Below are 25,670 nucleotides of genomic sequence, written 5' to 3' on the forward strand. Positions count from 1 at the left end.
AACAAATGCATGCATGGTTGCGTCATGAATAATTCACCAATGTACATTCAAAAAATTAGCATAACAAGGTAAATAAAAGGGAAACGGCGGTAGTCCGCCTGAAATCCCAACAAAACATAAATAACTACCGATCGGGTGTCTGAAGCGACGCCTCCAAAGGTGAACAAATAAATATAAGGAAATGATGCCACAGTCGGGCGTCTTAGCGACACCACATAAAGGGCTTTAAAAGAAATACCACAGTCGGATGTCGGGGCGACATCACAGAAAGGGCTTTAAAAGAAATGCCACAGTCGGACGTCGGGGCGACATCACAGAAAGGGCTTTAAAAGAAATGCCACAGTCGGACGTCTGAGCGACATCGCATAAAGGGCTTGAAAAGAAAGTAGAATACAACAATGCCACAGTCGGACGTCTGAGCGACATTGCAGAAAGGGCTTTTATTCGCAAGGAAATAATACTCATAATAAATGTTCAATTCATGAGAATAAATGGGTTAGTCCATCCACAGGAATAATCATTTAACTGGAATTAGCACTCATGCGAATCACCGGAGTCTCTGTCATCAAAACTGACATTTGATTAGGATAAGATAATATCGATCTAGGACATGGAATAGATGATTTGGAGGAATATATGACTCTGCAGAGTTTGTACAAATTTTTTTCCCACAGCCAACGGATTTCCGTAGTCACGAAGGACTAGTTCCGTTTACGGTATTTCGGAAGAAAACACAGCTAACCAGTACACACCCATCCTACCTCTCGATGCTAGGAATCACCCTAGACATCGTCCAAGAAAAACTTTTGAGACGGGGAGATCACAATCTCGAATAGCATGGGATCAAATTTATATACGCGCGCTCTAAGGGGTGCCCCCCTCTCGGTCCCAACCGGAAACACCCATGCCCCCTGACCGGATGACTGGCTTTAATCCAGGGCCATGGAACCATCATCACGGCCTCTCCTTTTGGTGTGTACCAGAAAAGCGGTTTGCAACTCACTAAACCATATTCCTTGCGGAAAACATGTGGTATTACAGGGAAGGAAATGAGAGGAACTGGACCGATACGGTTTGACACTGAAGTCACATAGTCTGGCATAAGACTGGCATGCTACGACACTGCCATCTTACCCATCCTCATGCCAACACATGGCCATTCATACTCACATCCATCCACTTATGGATCATCGAACTCACTTACCTCAATATTGCATAAAATAACGTTCATCGATATGCTCCTCAACATGCCATGAAACTAACTAAATGCAAAACATGCCAAGACACTCATCATATCAAAAGTTCAAACATGCTTGCCTGGTTCAGAGTAGTCGGAGCCTAGCTCGGTGAAGTTCGCGGCTCCGTCACCTCCTTCGGTATCTACGGTATAAAGAAAATATATGCGCTATCGTAAATACCAAGGAGTGCACAAAAAGTATTCCAAATTTTTTTCAAATAAATCTGATAAAAAACTAGACAAAATTTTAAAGAGAACAGAAAAAGAATCAATCAAAAATACTTTTCTGATTAAAAGTTATAAAGGTTTTTGCCCAGGGACTCATCTGTAATGAAACAGAAAGTTTCCAAGGGCTAGCTTATAAAAACAGAAACGCTTCGGCAGAAACTACGCCAGCCCAAAGGGAAAACGCATTTTGCCCGAAGGCGCTTCCAGAAAACGATTCAATAGAGAGGGCAGAGAGGCTGACGGTGGGGTCCCACTCGTCAGGTTTGAACTTTCAAAAAGGGGGGGACGAAGCTCGTCGGCGCCCGAGAGCCGCGGTGGTCGGCGGCGGCGATCCACGGCGAGGCAGGGGGATCGGAGGGTACCTCCGTGCTCAGGGCGCCATTCCGCGTCGGTTGGTGGTGGTGGTGGTCGTCGGCGAGTACCACGTCGACGGCGAGCTTTGCTCCAGTGGACGGCGGCTCGGGTGGTCGAGGGACTCGTCGGAGAGGGCTGCAGAGATCAAATTGAGGAGGGGGTTAGGCTCCTGGTAGCTAGAGGGAGTAATTGACGGGGTTAGAGCGCCGGAGATGGCCTCACCGGAGCGAATCGTGGTGGAGGCCGAGGCGGATCGGGGCGGCCGGAGTTGGGGGAGGAGACCTCCTCGAGGTCCTCCTAGTGGCCTGGCGGGGCATTGGTGAGGAGTGGTGATGATGCGTGCACGAGGGTGAGCTTGGGGGCCCTTTTTATAGGCGGCCCGAGGCGGTTGCCATGAACGGGGGTCTCCGGCAAGTGATTACGGCGGTGCCGTGGTTGGGCAGTGGGATTAGAGGCTTGGGCATCGCCGTTGAGGTCCACCGGTCCCATTTAGGTGCTAATCAGGCTGGGATTTGGTGCTATGGGCGAGCTCGACGGAACGGGGGTGGCGCGGCCCGTCGGCGGCAGGGAGCACGTTCCGTGCTTGCCGGGCCACGGCGACGGTACCACGGGTGTGCGCTGGCATGGCAGGGACACGCGGAGAGCCAGGGGGTGTTGGGCGGTGCCGGGTGGCGTGGCGAGAGGGCTCGGGCCCTTGTTGGCCGCCACGGAAGGTGCAGCCACCGCAGAAGCTTCCAACGCCGGCGAGGCTCGTCGCTACCGACGCCAGGAATCGGCCAAGCGTGCGTGCGGGGTGCTGGCTAGGGAGAAGAGGCTGCGTGCAACGCGCCAGGGCGCATTGTGGCCGCGTGACCTAGTCTGACGAAGGAAAAAAATGACTGAATCTCTGAACTTTCTGAACTTGCAAAGGAACAGTGCAGCTCAGGTGTTCGACAGAATGAATTTGGCCTCTGGGGATTTTTCCTTGAGCTGATTTTTGGTGGAGTGGCTTCTCATTGCTCAAGTAGGCTGCCTGAATTTTGGTGGAATTTTTGGAGGAGTGTAGATATGAATTTCATCAAATTTGGCAAATCTGGTCCAAACTTGCAGAGACTGAATTTTGAAAAATTTGAAAAGAGAAGGAGTGGATCAAGATGGTTCTGGGTTGTGGGTACAAAGGACTATCCAGGAGAGTTGGTTTGAGGTCAAAACTCAAATGCAAAAGGGTACTTGCTTTGAAAATCACTCAGGCTCCAAATAATTTTCAGAAATGATTTGTGAGGAAAAATAATTAGAATAAAATCCAAAACTTGCTTGGATTAGTTGGGACAGAGAACTTAGGTTGATTACAAGGAGGAGGGGAGGTTTTGGAGGGGTTTTACCATATGGGCAAAATGCCAAGTCATGGGTGGTTTTCAAGATATGAAAATCCCAAATTTTCATAGAGTTTCTTTTTAAAAGAAAAAGATTAAACTCCCAAAATAGATTTGAGAGGGAACCAACAGAGAAGAAGTTTCAAAAGATCAAACACCATAGCTTGAATAAAAATAAACCTTGCCAAAGAAAAGGAAGTTTTTAAGAGGAAGGTTTTTCTAAAAAAAATAAATGGCCTCTTTTCAAAAACCACAATGTTTTTGATAAAAACCAAATTAAAATTTTGGAGTGTCACAGTTAAGCTCCCCCTAGATGTGAGATCCCCCCTTAGAGGGATGAACTAACCTTGGGTTTTATCGGTGATGACTTCATGTAGGTGTTGAAGATGTAGATGCTCAATGTTGATGTAGATCATTTGGAGCAATCCTTTGGAGTGAGTTGCACGTTCAACTTGCCTACATGTGTTAGTCCCACAAGGAACAAACAAGAATATCCATAGACATAGAGTGATGCACACACAAGATGATGTCCATGAAAACATTAGGTTACCTTGTCCCTTGCCTTACCAACATGAGGGTTTGTGACTCCTTGAAGTAGTGCAAGGTATGAAAGTTGATTGCACTTGTTCTTGCCAAAATGATATGAGTGAAGAATGTTGGCGGAGTCACCCTCAAGAACTCTCTAGTTCTTCTTCTTCGGGATCCACATCATCTTGATGGGAATCCTTGGAGTTGTAGTTGTACTTGATGAAGTAGAACTTGACGTAGTCTTGGGGATCCACTTGAACGAGGCTTTAGGTGCTTCTTCAAATGCATCAATCTCTTCTTGAAGCTTGTCCTTGCCTTTGTTCTTGTGGTCTTGTGGTGGAAGATCATCTTGAGCTTGTGTCCCCTTGAAGGAAGTAGGATCATACTTCTCTTGTTGAGGAACAAACTTTGTCTTGGGGTATTGATCTTCTTCCCACTCAACTCCATTGGCGTTGAACTTTCGTTCAAAACCAACACCTTGATTCTTCCGGTGCCTTCCTTGCTTGCGTACAATTTCCTCGAATTGCTTACTCCCGGCAAGGCTCTTGTAAACACCTTTCTCTATAATTCCCATCAATAAACTATTTTCTTGCTCAAGTGTAACTTGGCTAAGAGAATCATTAGTGGAATCAAGAGAACTACTAGAAGCAACAACATTGGATTTAACATTATTATTGTTACTACTAGAGGAAGTATCTTTCTTGTACTTGTTACTAGACTTGACTTGAGGCATGTAAGTAGATAAGAGTAAACGCTTGGCAATGTAAGAAGAACTTTTCTTGCGGAGATCATCATTGATTGCCTTTAAAAACTCATGCTCTTGCTCAAGATTGAGCTTTTCAAAGCGTAACTTCTCATGAGGCCTTAAAAGTTCTCGATGATCTTCGAAGATAGTTTCATGAGCCAACTTAAGAGTGTTTAGTTCTTTAGTTAGAAGCTCAATTTTCTCCTTATCATTGTCATTCGTTTGATTAGCATGATTAATTGACGTTTCATCATAGTATTCATCACTAGAGTTGTCAACAAGTAAATCATCATCCACAAGCAAGTCATCTTCATCACTATTAAAATCAACATACTCGGGATGTGTTACCTTTGGACCTTTGGCCATGAAGCATCTTCCAACACCTTCATTTAGTGAGTCAAATATGTCGTAGGAGTTGGTTGACACAAGTGCTAGACCAGCAACACCTTCATCTTGAGTATATTCGGAGTCGGAGTGATAGCTTCTCTTGGAGTCATTGTCGGAGTCGGAGCCGGATACCCATTCACCAACATGAGCTTGATGTCTTTGTTTTGTGTAGCTCCTTGATGACTTGTCCTTTCTTTCCGAATCCTTACTTCTCCGTGAGGGTCTTCGTTCATAACGATCATCTCTACTCCTCCTCTCTCTTGGTGGTGATTCTTCTCTTTTGCTTCTTCTTTTTGGAGAATCTTCTATTCTTTTGTATGGTGCCGTACACTCATTGGAGTAGTGTCCAGGCTTCCCACAATTGTAGCAATTGCGCTCTTGACTAGAAGATCTCTTGTTATTGTAAGACCTTGACTTGGAGCTTCTTTCTTTGCTTCTACTTTTGTAGAATTTGTTAAAGTTCTTGTTTCTCACTTGATGATGTGGGGGCTTCACTTGACGCTTTGTAAGGACCACTTGACTTGTTGTGAAGTTCCTCCTTATCCTTGAGTGACATCTCATGAGCAACAATCCTTCCAATGACTTCTGTTGGCTTGAGATTTTTGTAGTTTGGCATCATTTGGATCAATGTGCACACGGTATCATACTTTACATCCAATGCTCTTAGGATTTTCTTGATGATGAATTTGTCAGTCATCTCTTCCCTCCCTAAGCTGGCAATCTCATTTGTGATAAGAGCAAGCCTAGAGTACATTTCAGCGACACCTTCACCATCCTTCATTTTGAACTTGTCAAGCTGACTTTGGAACACATCCAACTTGGATTCCTTGACGGACTCGGTACCTTCATGCATATCAATCAAAGTATCGCAAATTTCCTTTGCATTATCAAGACGGCTGATCTTGTTGAATTCTTCGGCGCACAATCCGTTGAAGATGATGTCACATGCTTGAGCGTTGTATTGCAGCATCTTCAATTCTTCCGCATTAGCTTCACGGTTCGGTTCTCTCCCATCGAAGAATTCACCTTGCAAGCCAATACAAATAATTTCCCATACGGCGGGGTTATGTCCAAGAATATGCATTTTCATCTTATGCTTCCAACTAGCAAAATTAGTACCATCAAAGTAAGGACCTCTACGGTGATAATTTCCCTTACTAGACGCCCCACTCTCCTAGGTTGTGAAACCAAGGCTATGACCACCAAAAGCTATGGAAATCAAAGCAAATGGAGACCAATGCTCTGATACCACTTGTAGGACCTTGAAGTATGTCTAGAGGGGGGTGATTAGACTACTTGACCAATAAAAACTTAACTTTTTCCCAATTTTAGAGTTTGGCAGATTTTAGCTATTTTAGGACAAGTCAAGCAATCATCACACAATACAAGCAAGCATGCAAAGAGTGTATAGGCAGCGAAAATTAAAGCATGCAACTTGCAAGAAAGTAAAGGGAAGGGTTTGGAGGATTCAAACGCAATTGGAGACACGGATGTTTTTGGTGTGGTTCCGATAGGTGGTGCTATCGTACATCCACGTTGATGGAGACTTCAACCCACGAAGGGTAACGGCTACGCGAGTCCACGGAGGGCTCCACCCATGAAGGGTCCACGAAGAAGCAACCTTGTCTATCCCACCATGGCCGTCGCCCACGAAGGACTTGCCTCACTAGCGGTAGATCTTCACGAAGTAGGCGATCTCCTTGCCCTTACAAACTCCTTGGTTCAACTCCACAATCTTGTCAGAGGCTCCCAAGTGACACCTAGCCAATCTAGGAGACACCACTCTCCAAGAAGTAACAAATGGTGCGTTGATGATGAACTCCTTGCTCTTGTGCTTCAAATGATAGTCTCCCCAACACTCAACTCTCTCTCATAGGATTTGGATCTGGTGGAAAGAGGGTTTGAGTGGAAAGCAACTTGGGGAAGGCTAGAGATCAAGATTCATATGGTAGGAATGGAATATCTTGGCCTCAACACATGAGTAGGTGGTTCTCTCTCAGAAATGGTAAGTTGGAAGTGTAGGTTTAGTCTGATGGCTCTCTCCATGAATGAAGAGGAGGTGGAGGGGTATATATAGCCTCGAAACAAAATCTAACCGTTACACACAATTTACCAAACTCGGTGGGACTGAATCGTTAAACTCGGTCGGACCGATTTAGTAAACCTAGTGACCGTTAGTGATTTTTGGTGGGACTGACATGCATCTCGGTGAGGCCGATTCGGTTAGGGTTAGGTCATAACGTAATCTCGGTGAGACCGATTACACAAACTCGGTGAGACCGATTTGGTAATAAGCTTTCCAGAGAGTTGGTCAGGTAAACTCGGTGGGACCGATTTGCTCTTCTCGGTGAGACCGAAATGTTACAAAAAGGAAACAGAGAGTTTACATTGCAATCTCGGTGGGACCGATCGCTCACTTCGGTTAGACCGAAATGTTACGAAGGGAAACAGAGAGATTGCAACCCCATCTCGGTGAGACCGAAATCCCTATCGGTAAGACCGATTTGCTTAGGGTTTGTGGCAGTTGCTATGACTTTTGGAATCGGTGGCGCCGGATAGAAAAAATCGGTGTGACCGATTTTGACTTTAGGTTTAGGTCATTTGTGGATGTGGGAAAGTAGTTGAGGGTTTTGGAGCATATCACTAAGCACATGAAGCAAGAGGCTCATTAAGCAACACCTCATCCCTTCTTGATAGTATTGGCTTTTCCTATAGACTCAATGTGATCTTGGATCACTAAAATGTAAAATGAAGAGTCTTGAGCTTTTGAGCTTGAGCCAATCCTTTGTCCTTAGTATTTTGAGGGATCCACTTTCATCATCCATGCCATGCCATTCATTGAGCTTTCCTGAAACAATAGTCTTGGAATAGCATTAGCTCAATGAGCTATATGTTGTTATGAATTACCAAAACCACCTAGGGATAGTTGCACTTTCAGGAGGGCCGCCACCAAGGAGGGAAACCCGCCTTGGGGCATCCAATGATATGTCTCCAACGTATCTCCTTTTCCAAACTCTTTTGCCCTTGTTTTGGACTCTAATTTGCATGATTTGAATGGAACTAACCCGGACTGACACTGTTTTCAGCAGAATTGCCATGGTGTTATTTTTGTGTAGAAATAAAAGTTCTCAGAATGACCTGAAAGTTCAAGGAGTCACTTTTAGGAATTAATAAAAAATACTAGCGAATGAATCAGTTAAAGAGGGCCCACACCCTCACCATGAGGGTGGGGGCGCGCCCTACCCCCTGGGCGCGCCCCCTGCCTCGTGGGCCCCCTGGAGCTCCACCGACCTCACCTCCAACTCCATATATTCATGTTCAGGGAGAAAAAAATAGAGAGAAGGATTCATCGCGTTTTACGATACAAAGCCGCCGCCAAGCCCTGTTCTTCCTTGGGGGGGGGCTAATCTGGAGTCCGCTCGGGGCTCCGGAGAGGGGAATCCATCGCCATCGTCATCATCAACCATCCTCCATCACCAATTTCATGATGCTCACTGCCGTGCATGAGTAATTCCATCGTAGGCTTGCTGGATGATGATGGGTTGGATGAGATTTACCATGTAATCGAGTTAGTTTTGTTAGGGTTTGATTCCTAGTAACAATTATGTTCTAAGATTGATGTTGCTATGACTTTTGCCATGCTTAATGCTTGTCACTAGGGCCTGAGTGTCATGATTTAAGATCTAAACCTATTATGTTTTCATGAATATATGAGTGTTCTTGATCCTATCTTGCAAGTTATAATCACCTACTACGTGTTATGATCCGGCAAACCCCAGAGTGACAATAGTCGGGACACTTCCCGATGATGACCATAGTTTGAGGAGTTCATGTATTCACTAAGTGCTAATGCTTTGGTCCGGTACTCTATTAAAAGGAGGCCTTAATATCCCTTAGTTTTCATTAGCACCCCGCTGCCACGGGAGGGTAGGACAAAATATGGCATGTAAGTTCTTTTCCATAAGCACGTATGACTATATTTGGAATACGTGCCTACATTATATTGATGAACTGGAGCTAGTTCTGTGTCACCATATGTTATAACTGTTGCATGATGAATCTCATCCGACATAATTATCCATCATTGATCCATTGCCTACGAGCTCGTTTCATATTGATCTTTGCTAAGTTAGTTTTCCGTTGCCACTGTTATGATTGCTACAAAACTGCTACCGTTACTTTTGCTACCATTACCGTTACTTCCGTACTACTTTGCTACTAAATACTCTACTATAGATATTATGTATTTCAGGTGTGGTTGAATTGAAAACTCAGCTGCTAATACTTGAGAATATTCTTTGCTCCCCTTGTGCCGAATCAATAAATTTGGGTTGAATACTCTCCACTCGAAAATTGTTGTGATCCCCTATACTTGTGGGTTATCAAGACCTTTTTCTGGCGCTGTTGCTGGGGAGTATAGCTCTATTCTCTGAGTCACTTGGGATTTATATATGTTGATCACTATGAGAAATCTGAAAGACAAAAAAACCAAGATCTATCCCTCAACTATGAGGGGAGGTAAGGAACTGCCATCTAGCTCTGCACTTGATTCACCTTCTGTTTTGAGCAAACTTGCGACACCTCCACCTACTATTGATTCTGATATGTCACATGTTATTGATGATGCCACTTCTTTTATGCATGATGCCTATGATGATACTACTTCTCTGCTTGATAATAATGTGCCATTAGGTGAATTTCTTGATGAACAACTTGCTAGGGTTAGAGAGAATGAAATTACTGAAACTGATGATATTAATGAAAGTGATGATGAAGATTCTCCCCCTAGATATGAATCGCCTGTTGTACCTGAGGGTTATGTTATGGATGAAGAAACTGCTAGAGACTTCTTTCCTTGCAATGATAGATATGATCTTAAGAAATTGTTAGCTAAGCTGAAAGAAAAGTCTTTGAATGCTAGAATGAAATATGATCCTGCATTTGCTACTTCACCTATCTGTGTTACTGATAAGGATTATGATTTCTCTATCGGTCCTGAGTTAATTACTTTGGTTGAATCTGATCCTTTCTATGGTTATGAATCTGAAACTGTTGTGGGACATCTTACTAAATTGAATGATATCGCCACCCTATTTACTCATGAGGAAATTTTTTGCTATTACTATATTCTTAAATTGTTTCCTTTTTCATTAAAGGGTGATGCTAAAATATGGTTTAATTTTCTTGTTCCTGGTTGTGTGTGTAGTCCCCGGGATATGATTTATTACTTCTCTGCAAAAAAATTCCCTGCTCATAAGAAACATGCTGCCTTGCATGAAATATTTAATTTTATGCAAATTGAATAAGAGAGTCTCCCACAAGCTTGGGGGAGGCTTCTCCAATTACTTAATGCTTTGCCTGATCATCCTCTCAAGGGAAATGAAACACTTGATATCTTTTATAATGGACTAACCGATGCTTCCAGAGACCACCTGGATAGTTGTGCTGGTTGTGTTTTCAGGGAAAGAACTGTTGAGCAAGCTGAATTGCTATTGAATAATATATTGAGTAATGATAATGATTGGACACTTCCTGAACCAACTCCTAAGCCAACTCCGAAGAAAAGGGGTATTCTATTTCTCAGTCCTGAAGATATGCAAGAGGCAAAGAAATCTATGAAAGGAAAAGGTATTAAAGCTGAAGATGTTAAGAATTTACCGCCTATTGAAGAAATACATGGTATTGATAACCTGACACAGGTAGTAAAGGTAAATTCTCTCTATAGATTTTATAAGGGTGATATCCCATATAATAAGTCTGCTAGTCAATGCTTGGATGAGTTTGATAATTTTATTGTTAAACAAGAAAACTTCAATGCTTATGTTGGTAGACAATTGAAACGTAATGCTTATATGGTTGAACACTTGAGTGATTATATGTCTAGAGTTAAAAGTGATCTTAAGCTTATTAGTAAACATGCTTGCATGGTTACGACTCAAGTAGAACAAGTCCTTAAGGCACAAGATGATTTTCTCAATGAGTTAAATAATAAGAACAATGATAATGTTGTTAGAGTTATGACTAGAGGTGGCAAAATGACTCAGGAACCTTTGTATCCTGAGGGTCATCCTAAGAGAATTGAGCAAGATTCTCATAGAGTTAATACTGATGCACCTAGTCCCGTTAATAAAAAGAAAAAGAATAATGACAGGACTTTGCATGCTTCTAGTGAACCTGTTGTTGACACACCAGAGAATCCCAATGATATTTCTATTTCTAATGCTGAAACACAATCTGGTGATGAACATGAACCTAGTGATAATGTTAATGATGATGTTCATGTTGATGCTCAACCTAGTAATGATGGTGATGTAGAGATTGAACCTGCTGTTGATCTTAATAACCCATAATCAAAGAATCAATGTTATGATACAAGAGACTTTTTTGCTAGGAAGCACGGTAAATAAAGAGAACCATGGGTTCAGAAACCCATGCCTTTTCCTCCTAAGCCATCCAAGAAAAAGGATGATGAGGATTTTGAGCGCTTTGCTGAAATGATTAGACCTATCTTTTTGCGTGTGCGTTTGACTGATATGCTTAAAATGCATCCTTATGCTAAGTATATGAAAGATATTGTTACAAATAAAAGAAAGATACCGGAAGCCAAAATTTCCACCATGCTTGCTAATTATACTTTTAAGGGTGGAATACCAAAGAAACTACGAGATCCAGGAGTACCAACTATACCATGCTCCATTAAAAGAAACTATGTTAAAACTACTTTATGTGATCTCGGAGCCGGTGTTAGTGTTATGCCTTTCTCTTTGTATCGTAAACTTGACTTGAATAAGTTGACACCTACTTAAATCTCTTTGCAAATAGCTGATAAATCAACTGCTATACCCATCGGTATTTGTGAGGATGTGCGTGTTGTGGTTGCAAACATTACTATTTTAACAGACTTTGTTATTCTTGATATTCCCGAGGACGACAGTATGTCGATCATCCTTGGTAGACCCTTTCTTAATACTGCAGGGGATGTTATTGATTGCAACAAAGGCAATGTCACTTTTCATGTTAATGGTAATGAGCATACAGTACACTTTCCGAAGAAACAACCTCAAGTTCATAGTATCAATTCTATTGGAAATATTTCAACTATTACTATTGGAGGTTTTGAATTCCCTCTTCCTACTGTCAAAAAGAAATATGATATTATTATTGTTGGGGACATGCATATCCCCATTGAGGTAACTTAGTGTTATTCAAACATTCTCCGGTTTCATGTTATTCGAAAGAGGTTTGTTAACAAGACTTGATCAACCTTGTTAGTGGATTCATTTTGATGAGCATGAGATGGATGAAGTTACAAGGCACAAATTTTTGTAACCTCCTTTTACTTTCTGCTATTTAGTTTAAATAAAGCAAAATTTGTATTTTTTGTCTGTTTTCTGAATTATCCTTGCAATAAAAAATACTCCGAAAATCAAATCCTCCAAATGCCCTGAAAATTTAGTATGATTTTTTATAGAATATTTGAGAATTTCTAGCACTCAGAACACACCAGGGGGCCACACCATCTAGCCACGAGAGTGGAGGGTGCACCCTACCCCCTGGGCGCGCCCCCTGCCTCGTGGGCCCCAAGTGCCCCCCTCCACTTATTCCAGCACCCACACACTTCGTCTTCCTCCACAAAAAATCACCCCGTAGCTCAAACTCATGTTCTTGCTCATTTTGCTGCCATTTTCGATCTCCTTGCTCAAAGCTCCTGTTAGAATAAATCCAAGGCATACCGTCGATCATCCGAGGACCAAGCAATCAACCGAGCACGACACCAAGATTTGTTAACGAGGTTCACCGATATGGCTACATCCCCGGGGCTTGACTATGGGAGCTCCTCCCCATGACACCGCTACAATACCGCACCCGGTCGCCCTGGACACCGGCACATGCCGCCGGCTTCCCCTGCGTTCTGGTGCTATTATGTTGGCATAGGTTACATCGTGTGTCTAGCCCCTCTACATATGAGAGGCCTAGGATACAAGTGTCCTACTAGGACACGACTCCATATCCTATCTAAACACAATACTACTACAAGTCCAACTGTAACCTACCTTGTACACTATTTTCGACACAACTCTAACAAACTCCACCTTGATGAATATTCTCCACCACCTTGAATTTGTCTATGCGTCAAACTTCCATGTACACTAGACTTGAGCTTATCCCATGAGTACCGCTGCTACTCCAAAGACTCCATATGACTCCACCTGCAACTTGTAGTCCCTTCTTTTCTTGACCATAGTCAACACTTGAGCAAAATTAAGTTCCTTCATTACTCTAGTTTGTGCTCCCAACTTCCAGAGTATCAGTCCAATGCCATCACATACTGATCACTGACCTGCGTGGAAGTGAACAACTCACATATTGGGTGTCACATATAAGAGTTACCTGAACTCAACATCACTGCTCCTTTCTTGATCGCCTGTCTGAAACTTGAAGGAATTTCACCGTTGCTTGTAGTCATCCCGAGTCAAATTCGCAGTTGTCTCACCACATGTATGACCACCAGAGCCCTGGCCCGTCTCCATGTCCCGTGCATACCGCATGCCTTGCCGCTATTAATGCATCGAGCCTCCGCTGTCCTGGTCGAGTCTCAAGGGCCGCGAACCCACACCACTCAACCTCCACTACAGAGTACCATCGATCATCATCGACCGATGACAAGTTTCACGCTTCCATCATACCACTGGGCTCCAATCTGAACTACGTGTCACTCGCTTTTCCCCCTTGCTGAATAGGCTTCGATTCCCTGGATCCTTACATCGTAGCCCCTCAATCCAGCTCCACCTTCAACATGACTCCATGGTGATTGTACTTGTCACCCCGCGCCTCGTCGACTCCAAGCTCTCATGTGGACCGTCTTGAATCAACCCCGTGCTATAGTCTTGTCGAAGCCACACAAGCCCTCGGGGCCTGCGCCACGTGTTTCCACACCTCAGAAGTCGGTCACCATCAGCATCACGCTCCTATGTTGTTGTCACCGATCCCACCACCGTCTTCTGTATCAACCGACTTGCGTCGATCCGTCAGACTGACCAGTCCGACCCAGCCGAATTTGTTCGGCTGCAAACACATTCCAGACTCAAGCCGTCACCGTGAACTTCGCCATCCATACACACACGTGTACCGACAAAGAAACCAAAGCAAAGTCCTCCGTAGCCTTACTGTGTGAACATGCCACAGATCAACAAAGCTAAGCTAGCTCAAACTCCTGATTCATCACACGTATGTAGCTTTAGGACTTATTTTTTTCTTTCTTGATAGCATATCACGTCCTGGCTAGCCCTTGTGTTGATCCTTTTTTCTTAAACAAATCTCACTAGCTTTTGGTCTCTGCATGCCAGGTGCTGCACCTGCGAGTTTCACCCAACCATGATCCATGGACTCCTCCTGCCGGTTCCACCTGGGCCCTCGTCAGGCCTCATCCTTGCCTCGGCCTCGCACGGGCTGTAGCCCCACTTGGGGCTTGCTCGGCCCTACCCCGCCAGCGATCTTAGCGCACGCCTTGAGTACGCTCGCCCGATCAATCCATCGATCGACCACCGCAAGACTCCCCTGACGCCTCTGATTCCGCTTGCGTCTCGTCGAGGCTCGAAATAAATCACCGCTAGCTTTGCTTGCTTTACGCCCCGCTGCTTCACCGATTGCTTTTCCCGATCTCACTGAGAACCACGTCGTAGCCAAGGCTGCATCTCAAACTTAGTACTTCCTCTAGAACAACCATCAACGACCTTCGGACAACCTAGCTCATGATACCAGTTGTTAGAATAAATCTGAGGCATACCATCAATCATCCGAGGACCAAGCAATCAACCGAGCACGACACTGAGATTTGTTAACGAGCTTCACCAATATGGCTACATCCCCGGGGCTTGACTATGGGTGCTCCTCCCCATGACACCGCTACAATACCGCACCCGGTCGCCCTGGACACAGGCACATGCCGTCGGCTTCCCCTGCGTTCTGGTGCTATTATGTTGGCATAGGTTACATCGTGTGTCTAGCCCAACTATATATGAGAGGCCTAGGATACAAGTGTCCTACTAGGACACGACTCCATATCCTATCTAAACACAATACTACTACAAGCCCAACTGTAACCTACCTTGTACACTATATTCGACACAACTCTAACAGCTCCATTCACAAAACTGCTTTGGGGGATTGTTCCTCGGTATGTGACTCCTCCAATGGTCCAATTAGTTTTGTTCTAGTGCTTTATTATTGCAATTTTTTTCTACTGAGGTGACCCTGTTCTCGAGCTTGCATGTCAAATTTATATGGTCCAAAGTAGTTTTAATGCATGATATAGTCTCTAGGCACTTGTGGGAATAGTTGCTATCAATCTTGTTGAGTTTGGTTCACTTTTATTTTGAGTCACTAAAAATTTCAGAAATTTTCGGAGGAAGAAAATGTTGAGGAGATTGTTGAGAGGCTCCTCAAGCTGGGGTTCAAAGGAGAAGGAGAATGAAGAGAATGAAAAGCCCAAGTACAACCTTCCTCGTACCGCGGAGGTTCGGCCGTGTGAATGGCCTTGTGATGCATTCTTAAAGGCTGCTGGAATTTATGAAGACTTTTATTACTTGGCTAAGAATGCGGGCATCACCGAATTCATCCACGATAAGTGTGATCAGCACCTCCTACTCACTAATATTTTCGCGCAAAATTTTCATTTCCATGCTAGGAGATCACCACCTTTGGTAGCTTTTTATTTATATGATGAGTTTAAGGAGATGTCACTCTATGATTTTTGTGAGGTTTGCAAGTTCCCTTTTGAGGGCAGCGTTGAGGAACCACATCCAAGTGATGTGGGAGATTTTATTAATGAAATTACTGTAGGGGAAAGGAGAAAAGTGTCAGATGAAAGAACTACTAGTATACATATTTTCCCTGTTCTATGTTACTATGTAATATTTGCTAGTAGATGTTTAATTGGTCGCGGGAACAGTGGGGGCCTCAGTGCTCCTGACCTTGCCATTTTGCGCCATGATTTACTTCGTGATAGAACTTTCAGTTTCGACACTATGGTTGCTAAACGATTGAGTCTAAACTGTACAAAGGGCCCCATTTTTGGAGGTATCTTTGCTTCGCGTCTTGCTAAATATTTTGAGATACCTATTAGACTCTATGAGAAAGAAGAAAAGGTGCTGCCCACTGTTTTCTTAGACTATAAAAGTATGGTAGCACATGATTTTCTTTGCGATGATAAGGAGAAGAGACTTATTTATAACCTAGTATTCAGTGAAGATACTTGTCAGATTATTACCCTGCCTGCACCTTCTTTGTTTAATATTTATTCAAGCACATACCTTATCATGCCCGACGACATTTATGCATATTGGGAGCAAACACGATCCCTAGAGCCTGAGCGAGAGCAATCTCCTAATCATATTAGGAGTCGATTTATCAGTGGGATCCACAGGAGCTCGCTAACCAGTGGAACCCCGAGGAACCTCCTCGGTACACCGGAGAGGATCACTTTGATCCATGGGCGTAGACCAACTTAGGCCAAAAGCCTAAGCTTGGGGTAGTACATATTTCTCACCGACATTACATTCATGTTCACACACTCATTCTAGTTGTTGGTGTTCATACTTTTTCATTGTACTATCCATGCTAGTTTATTTTCTTTTCCTGCTTTCTTCTTATGTGTTTGAAAAACTTCAAGAAAAACAAAATCAAATTAGTTGTAGCTTTTAGGTAGTTTACATTCCATGCTTGTAGTGGTAGTAATTAAACAAGAAAACCCAAAAATATTTCTCGTTCTTCTTTTGCTTGTTGGGAGCTTTACCGTATAAATAGTTTTTCTCGTTCTTGTTTTACTTTCCTCAGAAAAACAAAAACTCCAAAAACATTTCAGTGTGTTTCTTTGAAATTCTTTTATTTTCTTTGGGGTCGAGAGGAGAAGACCACGATGAAAATGATGAGTGGCTCTCGTATGCATGATTGTTGATCTAACAAAGAGCCCATATTACCTTGTCTTCTCCTTTGATTAAATGTTTGCAGATTCCATCTTAGTCCAATGCACGTGCACTATTATTATTAGCCACACCGTTCGGTCGTGCAAGTGAAAGGCAATAATGATGATATATGATGAAATGATTGAGATGAGGAAAAGTTGGTATGAACTTGACCTATCTTGTTTTTGTAAATATGATTAGTTCATCGTTCCTGATTCAGTCTATTATGAATGAAACATGTTTGCAATGACAATTAGAGATTATAGTTACTCATGCCATGCTTAATTGGCTAGGAGTTTACAATGTTTTACCTTACGTGCCAACATGCTATTAAAATGGTTGTGATGTAGTATGATAGGATGGTATGCTCCTTTGAATGATTCGAGTGGCTTGACTTGGCACATGTTCACGCATGTATTTGAAACAAAATCAACATAGCCTACACGATATTGATGTTCATGGTGATTTATATCCTACTCATGCTTGCACACATTGTTGGTTAACCTAATGCATGTTTATGACTGTGTCGCTCTCTAGTTGGTCGCTTCCCAGTCTCTTTCTAGCCTTCACCTGTACTAAGTGGGAATACTGCTTGTGCATCCACTTCCATAAACCCCAAAGTTGTTCCATATGAGTCCACCATACCTACCTATATGCGGTATTTACCTGTCGTTCCAAGTAAATTTGTATGTGCCAAACTCTAAACCTTCAAATGAAATTATGTTTCTATGCTCGAATAGCTCATGTATCAACTAGGGTTGTCTATATCTTTCATGCTAGGTGGGTTATTCTCATGATGAGTGGACTCCGCTCATCATTCACGAGAAAATGGCCGGTAACCGGGATGCCTAGTCCCATGCTCAAATCAAATCAAAATAATTGCAAACAAAACTCCACCAGGATTGTTGTTAGTTAGACGGTACCCGTTGTTGCGGACCAACCGTGGAATGTTCTTGTTGGTGGTGGGGGAGTATAAAAGTTTACCATTCTATTTGGGAACCGCCTATAGTGTATGTAGCATGGAAGATATAGAGATCTCTTGGTTGTTATGTTGACAATGAAAGTATACCGCTCAAAATATTATTTATCTCTATTTCAAAACTCGAGCTCTGGCACCTTTGCAAATCCCTGCTTCCCTCTGCGAAGGGCCTATCTATTTACTTTTATGTTGAGTCGTCATCCTCTTAGAAAAGGCATCAGTTAGAGAGCACCACTTTCATTTGTATGCATTGTTATTAATTGATATTGAGTATGACTGTGATTGGATCTCTTTTACCATGAATACAATGTCTAGTCAGTCCTTAATCTTCAGGGGTGCTCTGCATTTATGTTTTGCGGTCTCAGAAAGGGCAAGCGAGATACCATCTTGTTATATCATATCATGATTGTTTTCAGAAAGTGTTGTCATCCGAGATTTATTATTATTACTCGCTAGTTGATTATGCCATTGATATGAGTAAATGTGTGACCTAAATGTTATTGTGAATATAGTTAGTTCATAATTTTTGCTGAAAACTTGAATGTTGGCTTTAAATATTTGCAACAACAAGATCAAACAGAGTTTGTCAAAGTTTTTCTTTATCACTTTCAGTTTGTCAACTGAATTGCTTGAGGACAAGGAATGGGTTAAGCTTGGGGGAGTTGATACGTCTCTTATGTATCTACTTTTCCAAACTATTTTGCCCTTGTTTTAGACTCTGATTTGCATGATTTGAATGGAACTAACCCGGACTGACATTGTTTTCAGCAGAATTGCCATGGTGTTATTTTTGTGTAGAAATAAAAGTTCTCAGAATGATCTAAAACTTCACGGAGTCACTTTTTGGAATTAATAAAAATTATTGGCGAGAGAATCAACTGAAGGGGGCCCACACCCTGGCCACGAGGGTGGGGGGCGCGCCCTGCCCCCCTGGGCGTGCCCCCTGCCTCATGGGCCCCCTGGAGCTCCACCGACCTCAACTCCAACTCCATATATTCATGTTCGGGGAGAAAAAATTAGAGAGAAGGATTCATCGTGTTTTACGATACGGAGCCGCCGCCAAGCCCTGTTCTTCCTCGGGAGGGCTGATCTGGAGTCCGTTCGGGGCTTCGGAGAGGGGAACCCATCGCCATCGTCATCATCAACCATCCTCCATCACCAATTTCATGATGCTCACCGCCGTGTGTGAGTAATTCCTTCGTAGGCTTGTTGGACGGTGATGGGTTGGATGAGATTTACCATGTAATCAAGTTAGTTTTGTTAGGGTTTGATCCCTAGTATCCATTATGTTCTAAGATTGATATTGCTATGACTTTGCCATGCTTAATACTTGTCACTAGGGCCCGAGTCACTACAAGAAAAAGGGCTGTTAGTGGCGCACCTGTTTTTGCAATTAATGGCACACTACAGGTGCGCCACTATTAACACGCCACTAGTAACAAATAGTAATGGCGTGCCTCTGGTGCGCCACTAGTATCCCAGATAATAGTGGCGCCCCACTTAGTGCGCCATTACTATGTCCAATAGTGCGCCATTACTATGCCTCCCAGGGGGGCATATTTACCTTGTGCTCTGGGTTACTAATGGCGCACTTTTAGATAATGTGCCACTGGTGTGTTTATTTCAGTGTGCCACTAAAGTGCAATATGGTGCGCCACTACTATGAATATTAGGATTTTTTTTCTTTTCTGATATTTGCACAGGTTACAAAATACATTACAGCACATAATATAAACAGCACAACATATAAACAGCAGATTTATCGAATACAATAGAAGATTAGTCTTCGAATACAATTCATCATATTAGTCTCCGAATTCAAAATACCGAACAAAGTTAGAACATTACAAGTCTCGAGACCGCGAGTAGCGAGTTTGTCTTCACATTACAAGTCGATATCGATAATCTAAACTACCATCACATAGAAGAGAGTTGCGGTCACGATGAGCATCATCGCGATGAAACTGGTCTTCATCAGGTTCCTCCAACGCTCCCTCCTCTCTCTCCCGCTAGATAGCGCGCGTATCTAGCTTACCCTAGTGGTGTACCCTTTGTAACTGTTACCGCTGAAACGGTGAACCTGTCTCCAACACTCCTCCCAGTCGTCGTAGACTCCGGGAACCTTACCCTTGTACACGACATACGACGGCATCTCTATGCACTAGACAGACAAAACCTTAGTAGCAATTCAAAGACAATACATAAGCAATATATAAGTATGCAACAAAAGGATCGGAAGAGAAAAGGAAGACATTAATAGCACGATTCATGGTCCTACTAATAAATAGCATCGATTACATATAAGTTGAACGACTGTCCAAACTAAAGAGACATACAAGTTCATTAAAGTTTAATTACAACATGAGCTAATCGATATTTCAGAACTACATAGCATCATTACTTTCGACTCGACTCAGGGACCGGAGCGTGGATGAAGCCATCGTCTATCGTGATGGTCATGAAATCGCGGTTGTTGTCAGCCTGCATTTGTAGCGTTGTTTCTATTTCACTATTGGATGGTTGATATCTAAGGTAGAACTACCCCGAGGTACGAAGGACATCTTGATGGATGATTTACGCAAACTCCGACTGGATGCGAAAGAATTCTTGTCTGATGTCCACATCCTGGATTGCCGACAAGCGTGCAGCCCAATCTTTGAGATTAGTTGGTAGCAGCGGTGATTATGGTCCCGTACGATCGCCCGCATGTGATGGAGGGCGTAGTAGGCATCCTTCTGACCGCCAGGCGGCTGCTTGACGCAGTGGAACGTCGTTACATGGGTGAAAACATGGTTGTCATACCTACAAATTGGCCTCCTGAAGGTGCCTCCAGATTTAGCGTAGCCGGGGAGAGCATCATCAAGAACTGTCTTGATATTTGTGTAGTCTTTCTTCGACTGACGGTCTGAGTCGAAATACGTGGCCATGGAATATTTCAGGCTTAAGAGGATGAGTGTGCAATGTGTGTCACTGCACAAAACACGGAATGTTAGAAAAAAAAGAACGATCGAAATCTAAGAAATCAGATGTTACGGGGCGGTGAGGGGATGACTTACTCGGGAAAGTAAGGCACGAGGAAGTTATCCTTATCTGGGTTCGCCAGAATGACGCCTTCGAGGTATGAACTCGCGACTTGCCGGTCCTTAGTGCTGCCCAAGATCTTGGCACGCATGTAGAAGGGGTCGACTATCACGATGTCCAGGGTCTTGTCTCTAATGATCCGCATCTCCATACTGAGCGAAAATAGCCGAATGAAGGTATAATGCAGCGGATGAAGGTTAAACATAGCGAAGATGTCATCAAACCGCAGGGCGATCATACCCCCGATGGTGCTATCGACAAAGCCTTGCCCTCTGATACCTTGGCCATGAAAACCGGGTATGCCACATTATTCTCGAAGAGACGCCGCTTCTCCAAAGAAAGAACACTGTCATGCAGACTCTGCATAGCACCGGTTGCAGCATTGAGCAGACTAGTCGGTAGCATCGGCCTACCCGCCACATGCACCCTCCTCGAGATATCCTTAGGTGAAGGTGGCCCGTCCTGAGCACGGACCGTACTCGGTGTCGAATGGCTCGCACCCTTGTCATTCTTTCTTTTCCGTCCCTTCTGCTTCTTCTACTCTAATGGGATTGAGTTCTGCTCAGAGACCGCCTTCTTGAGTGTGTTGGGGGGCTGATAATATTTTGCACCTCGGCTATCTGAGGCTCGGTGAAGGCGGCAGCTGGAGGCGTCTCCTGAGAACTGAACGCCAGACGACGCCTGTTGCAATTGGGTTTCTCCGTGGTACCAGCTAGATCGCGATCATCTTTTGCAGGGTTGGGTTCTTGAGAAGGAGGCCCCAAGAATTCGTCACTGTACCCATGTTTGTTGAAGTACTTATCGACGTTGGAAAATGTACCGTCGTCGTTGTCCGGATCCTGTGCCATATATGCATGTCCCGATCAGCTGACATCGGTAGCATTGCAGCGGTCTTGCCATAGCTTGGCGCCGGCACGACTGGCGGTGTTGTCTGTGGGGTGGTGTCCCCCACCCCCAAACGAATCTGGCTCTTCGGCCAAGGGGCCAGCTTAAGCAGGCGCTGAGGGTTATCACATCATCTTCGTCGGCCCCATGGGGTCGAAACGGAGGTAACAAGTCGTCGCAGCCCCGCAGCACCCGTACAAGTTGAACCTTATACACGGTGGGTGGCATCGGATTACCGTGGAACACGCGGTTGCCTGGTTGAACGATTCTAGCCTTGGTGACATCGATCAACTTGCTGCCCACAAAGTGCAGGAGAGTGCATGGAACTTTGGCGGTGCCCTGCGAAAACATGTAGGGCGTCAAGGATGCCCAGTCAAAGGCAAGGAGATGAAGTCATCGGCCGAGAGGTTTAGTTACCGTGATGGCATCGAGCTCGGCTAATGTCGAGGCACCGCCAACGGCGGGCATGCAAGTGACGGAGGGGCCACTTGCTGCCGAGGTGCCGGCCGGCGTATTCTTCCCACACCCGGGTGCATTAAGCTCCAATGCTGGCGCCAGCGCCGGAGACATCAATACCGCCTCCGCCGGAGACACCAATAGTGCCGCCGGCGCGTTGTGTGAGTTGCTGCCCATGAAGCTGGGAATCGAGGGCGGCCCCTGTTGGCCGCCCGCAATCCACGCCTGGAGCCCCTCAATCACGATAGGCACAATGGCGGGGATCGTTGCTCCCAGTTGGTCTCGCACTTGCTCTTCGACTATCTCTGGAATCCGCGCCACTTGTGCCTTGAGTTCTTGAACCTTGCGCTCCTGGCTTTCCGAGCTGTTCTTTCTCTCCTTTCGCCCAGCGTTATAGTATTCCGACCATTTCGTGGACAAGCCTTTGCCAGCCACACGACCAGCTGACGACTGCTTACTAAACTTATCCTTGTGTTTCATTACGTTCAATGCCCTATTTAAAGTGGTGTCCCAAGGGGAGCTCTAAGACGAACCCACGCTACTGCTTTCAGTGTCCTACGAAAGGAACGTGAACCATTTAGAAATTTGGCTTGATTAATTAGAATGCAACCATATGGAGCTAATTACGCGGGGGTCTATTCCTTACCAGAACAAGCTCAAGCGCCTTGGTCTTCAGATCTGTGGTAAGCTCCTTTGTTACTGGGTCCACCTTGTAACGGGCCCTGACATAGTTCCTGGTCTGCTTGTCACGGTATTTATCGAAGAGGGGCGGTAGGCCTTGCTCGGCATGCTCCTTGTCCTCCTTGTCCCATATAGGTTCCACCACTCTGTAACCGCCGGGATCGAGTTTGTGGACCCCTAAGTTCAAGTCTCGCATATCTTTCCCCCACTAACTTGATTCTGCGGATGCGTTGCTCTCGCACTTGATATTGAACTCGCGGTAGTCAGCTTCGCTGATCGAAGGATTTGTCTCTTTGATCTTCTCATAACTATCACCTCTTAGAATCCTTCTCTTCACCGCGGCTCTCCAAGTAGCCAGGGTCGTGCTCATCTTCGTGAGGGCGGCACTGTTCACTTTATTCCCTGAGAGGCATGTGTTAACTTGTATCGTTCGTGCAGCTTCGTGAAGAGGAGGTTGCGCAAATTCCCTCGGTCACGATGCCTTAGGTTCTCGGTGTTGATCGAGACGGTGCTCTGGAGAATGCATCCGAGTTGTCCCGAGTACCCACTGACTAATTCTTTGGGCGCCGTTGGATGCCCACTGGAGGACACTTCAGTAAAGTCCTCCTTGACGGTGCCGAGCATGTTCGGACGCCGGTCCTTGCGTTGCCTCTTCAGTTGGCTGCCATCTGTGCGTGTGCTGCCATCATCAGTGGTGGCATCCTCGGTGGCACCATCAGTGGTGTCATCCCCGACGCCACTAGGGGTTGTGTAGTCGGGATCGGTGTCTTCTACGGCGTCCTCATAGCGGTGAGGTTCTTCCTCCATCTCCTGGGACAGCTCCCAGAATTGCTTGCCCGAACCGCAGGCCTCATCATTGTTGGCCATGTTTGCTCTAAATAGGAAAAAATTTGGTCAAAAAGTTGGTTATTGTCAAGGAACAAGATCTCTTACTTGACCAAATAACCTAATTCTCGAGGAATGTCGCCAAAAAGTTGGTTATTGTCAAGGAACAATTGAGAGATGTTTGTGATATTGCCTAGGTGTTTTGGGATGGAACCTGTTAGTGTGTTGTTGCTAAGGTCCAAGTCCACGTTCTCAAGGTAACCTAGTTCTTGAGGGATGTGTCCAGAAAGTTGGTTGCTACAAAGATACAAGGTTGTGAGTTTGGTCAAATTGCCTATGTTGTTTGGGATGGAACCTGTTAGTGTGTTGTAGCAAAGCCACAACTCCTTTAAGTTCTCAAGATAACCTAGTTGCCGAGGGATGTGTCCAGAAAGTTGGTTGATGTCAAGATACATGCTGATTAATTTTTGTTTCGGTTGAGAATCGGGCACCTTCTAGGTCAAGAAAATTGGGCATGACCTTTGCTAACTTTCTTGACCTAGGAGTGCCCCATTCTCAACCGAAACGGAAATTAATCAACATTTCAGGAGAAAGGGGTCATTTCAGAAGATCACAAGTTCAGAAGATCTCACAGAAGAATCTGCGCATAGTAAATTTCCTGGTACAGTAATAACAGCTGGTAGAACAAAATGATTCACCAAATGCATATTTCACTCTGCATACTCTGCTATAGGTTACCAAAAGACAGAACATTTTCAGGTATAGGTTACACAATTGAAATTAACTCAGATCAAATACAAAGCAGTAGTTGAATTTACTACTACTACTGAGGCCACCTGCTCAAATACAAATCAGTAGTTGCATTGCTACTGATGAGAAGCCATGTAGCTTAACAAGCCCACACAATTCAGAGTCTCATACACTCATACTAATCATCCATAGCTTAGCTGCTCTACTACTGAATGAAACTGTTCACCATACTACTAACTGTATTGCATCAAACAAGTTAAACCAATTAATACCCAAAGCTGAGGAACTAGCAAAAGGTATTTTACTGTGCAGAGAGTACATTGAGTATGCCAATGACTATCACGGTTGAACAGAACTTGAGAACTGCTCAAAGTTATTTATGCAGAGAGACAGATCGATCGTCTGAGAATGCTTACCTTATTTTTCATTGCTATAGGCTAGACTCCATAAGCAAAGATATGCAGACCCCGAACCAATATTTACTCACATTAATGTGATTCTTGACACATATGAGAAAATCCTACTCTGTTTAGAAGTAAACTACTTCCGTTGTGGACATGGTGCCATCAGAAGAACACACACATGTCAATAGCAGCATATAGTGCTATGCTTATTTCTTAAGTGGGGAGAAGGAGTACGGCAATATCTCCCTGAATTCCCAATAGTACTTCTAGTGAGCTCAGAGAAGATAAATACCAAACAGAGAAGAACACTGCAAGTTAGGGATAACTACAGAACTACACAAGCATGGAAAAAAGTGATGTCTTGATGAACTACCACTTTTTAACAACATTTTTTTATTTTTTTTTGCTGGGTAGCGTGTTGTTAACTTCTTGTTAAATTATTATGCTCACTAGTAGAAAATTGCAGCCAATATTCAGTATTCAGACTTGCTAATTATAGTACACAGAAAGAACAAGCTCAAATCGACATATGTTCAGTACACACTAGCAGTATTCAGAACACAAATATTCAGACTTGCATCAAAACTGTTCAGTACACAAGTATTCAGAACACAAATGTTCAGTGCACAAAAAATTGCAGCCAATATTCAGTATTCACACTTGCGTCAAAACCATTTCACTACTGTCACAAATATTCAGAATTCAGTTCAAAATTTCGTCAAACTATTGTTCCCCTACAGTAATGATAACACCATAGTGACAAATAATGATTATACCCGCTAGCAAGGACGAAATCTGTCACCTAATGGTGCCTA

General features: G+C 44.0%; 1 pseudogene; it reads right to left on the reverse strand.

Moving 5' to 3' along the window:
* The window catches only part of LOC119350497, a 73,273-nt pseudogene extending 50,598 nt beyond the window's left edge, over positions 1–22,675 (reverse strand).
* Between the last annotated feature and the right edge of the window lie 2,995 nt (positions 22,676–25,670).

Source organism: Triticum dicoccoides, chromosome 1B (assembly GCF_002162155.2).
Source record: "Triticum dicoccoides isolate Atlit2015 ecotype Zavitan chromosome 1B, WEW_v2.0, whole genome shotgun sequence".
Classification (NCBI taxonomy): Eukaryota; Viridiplantae; Streptophyta; class Magnoliopsida; order Poales; family Poaceae; genus Triticum; species Triticum dicoccoides.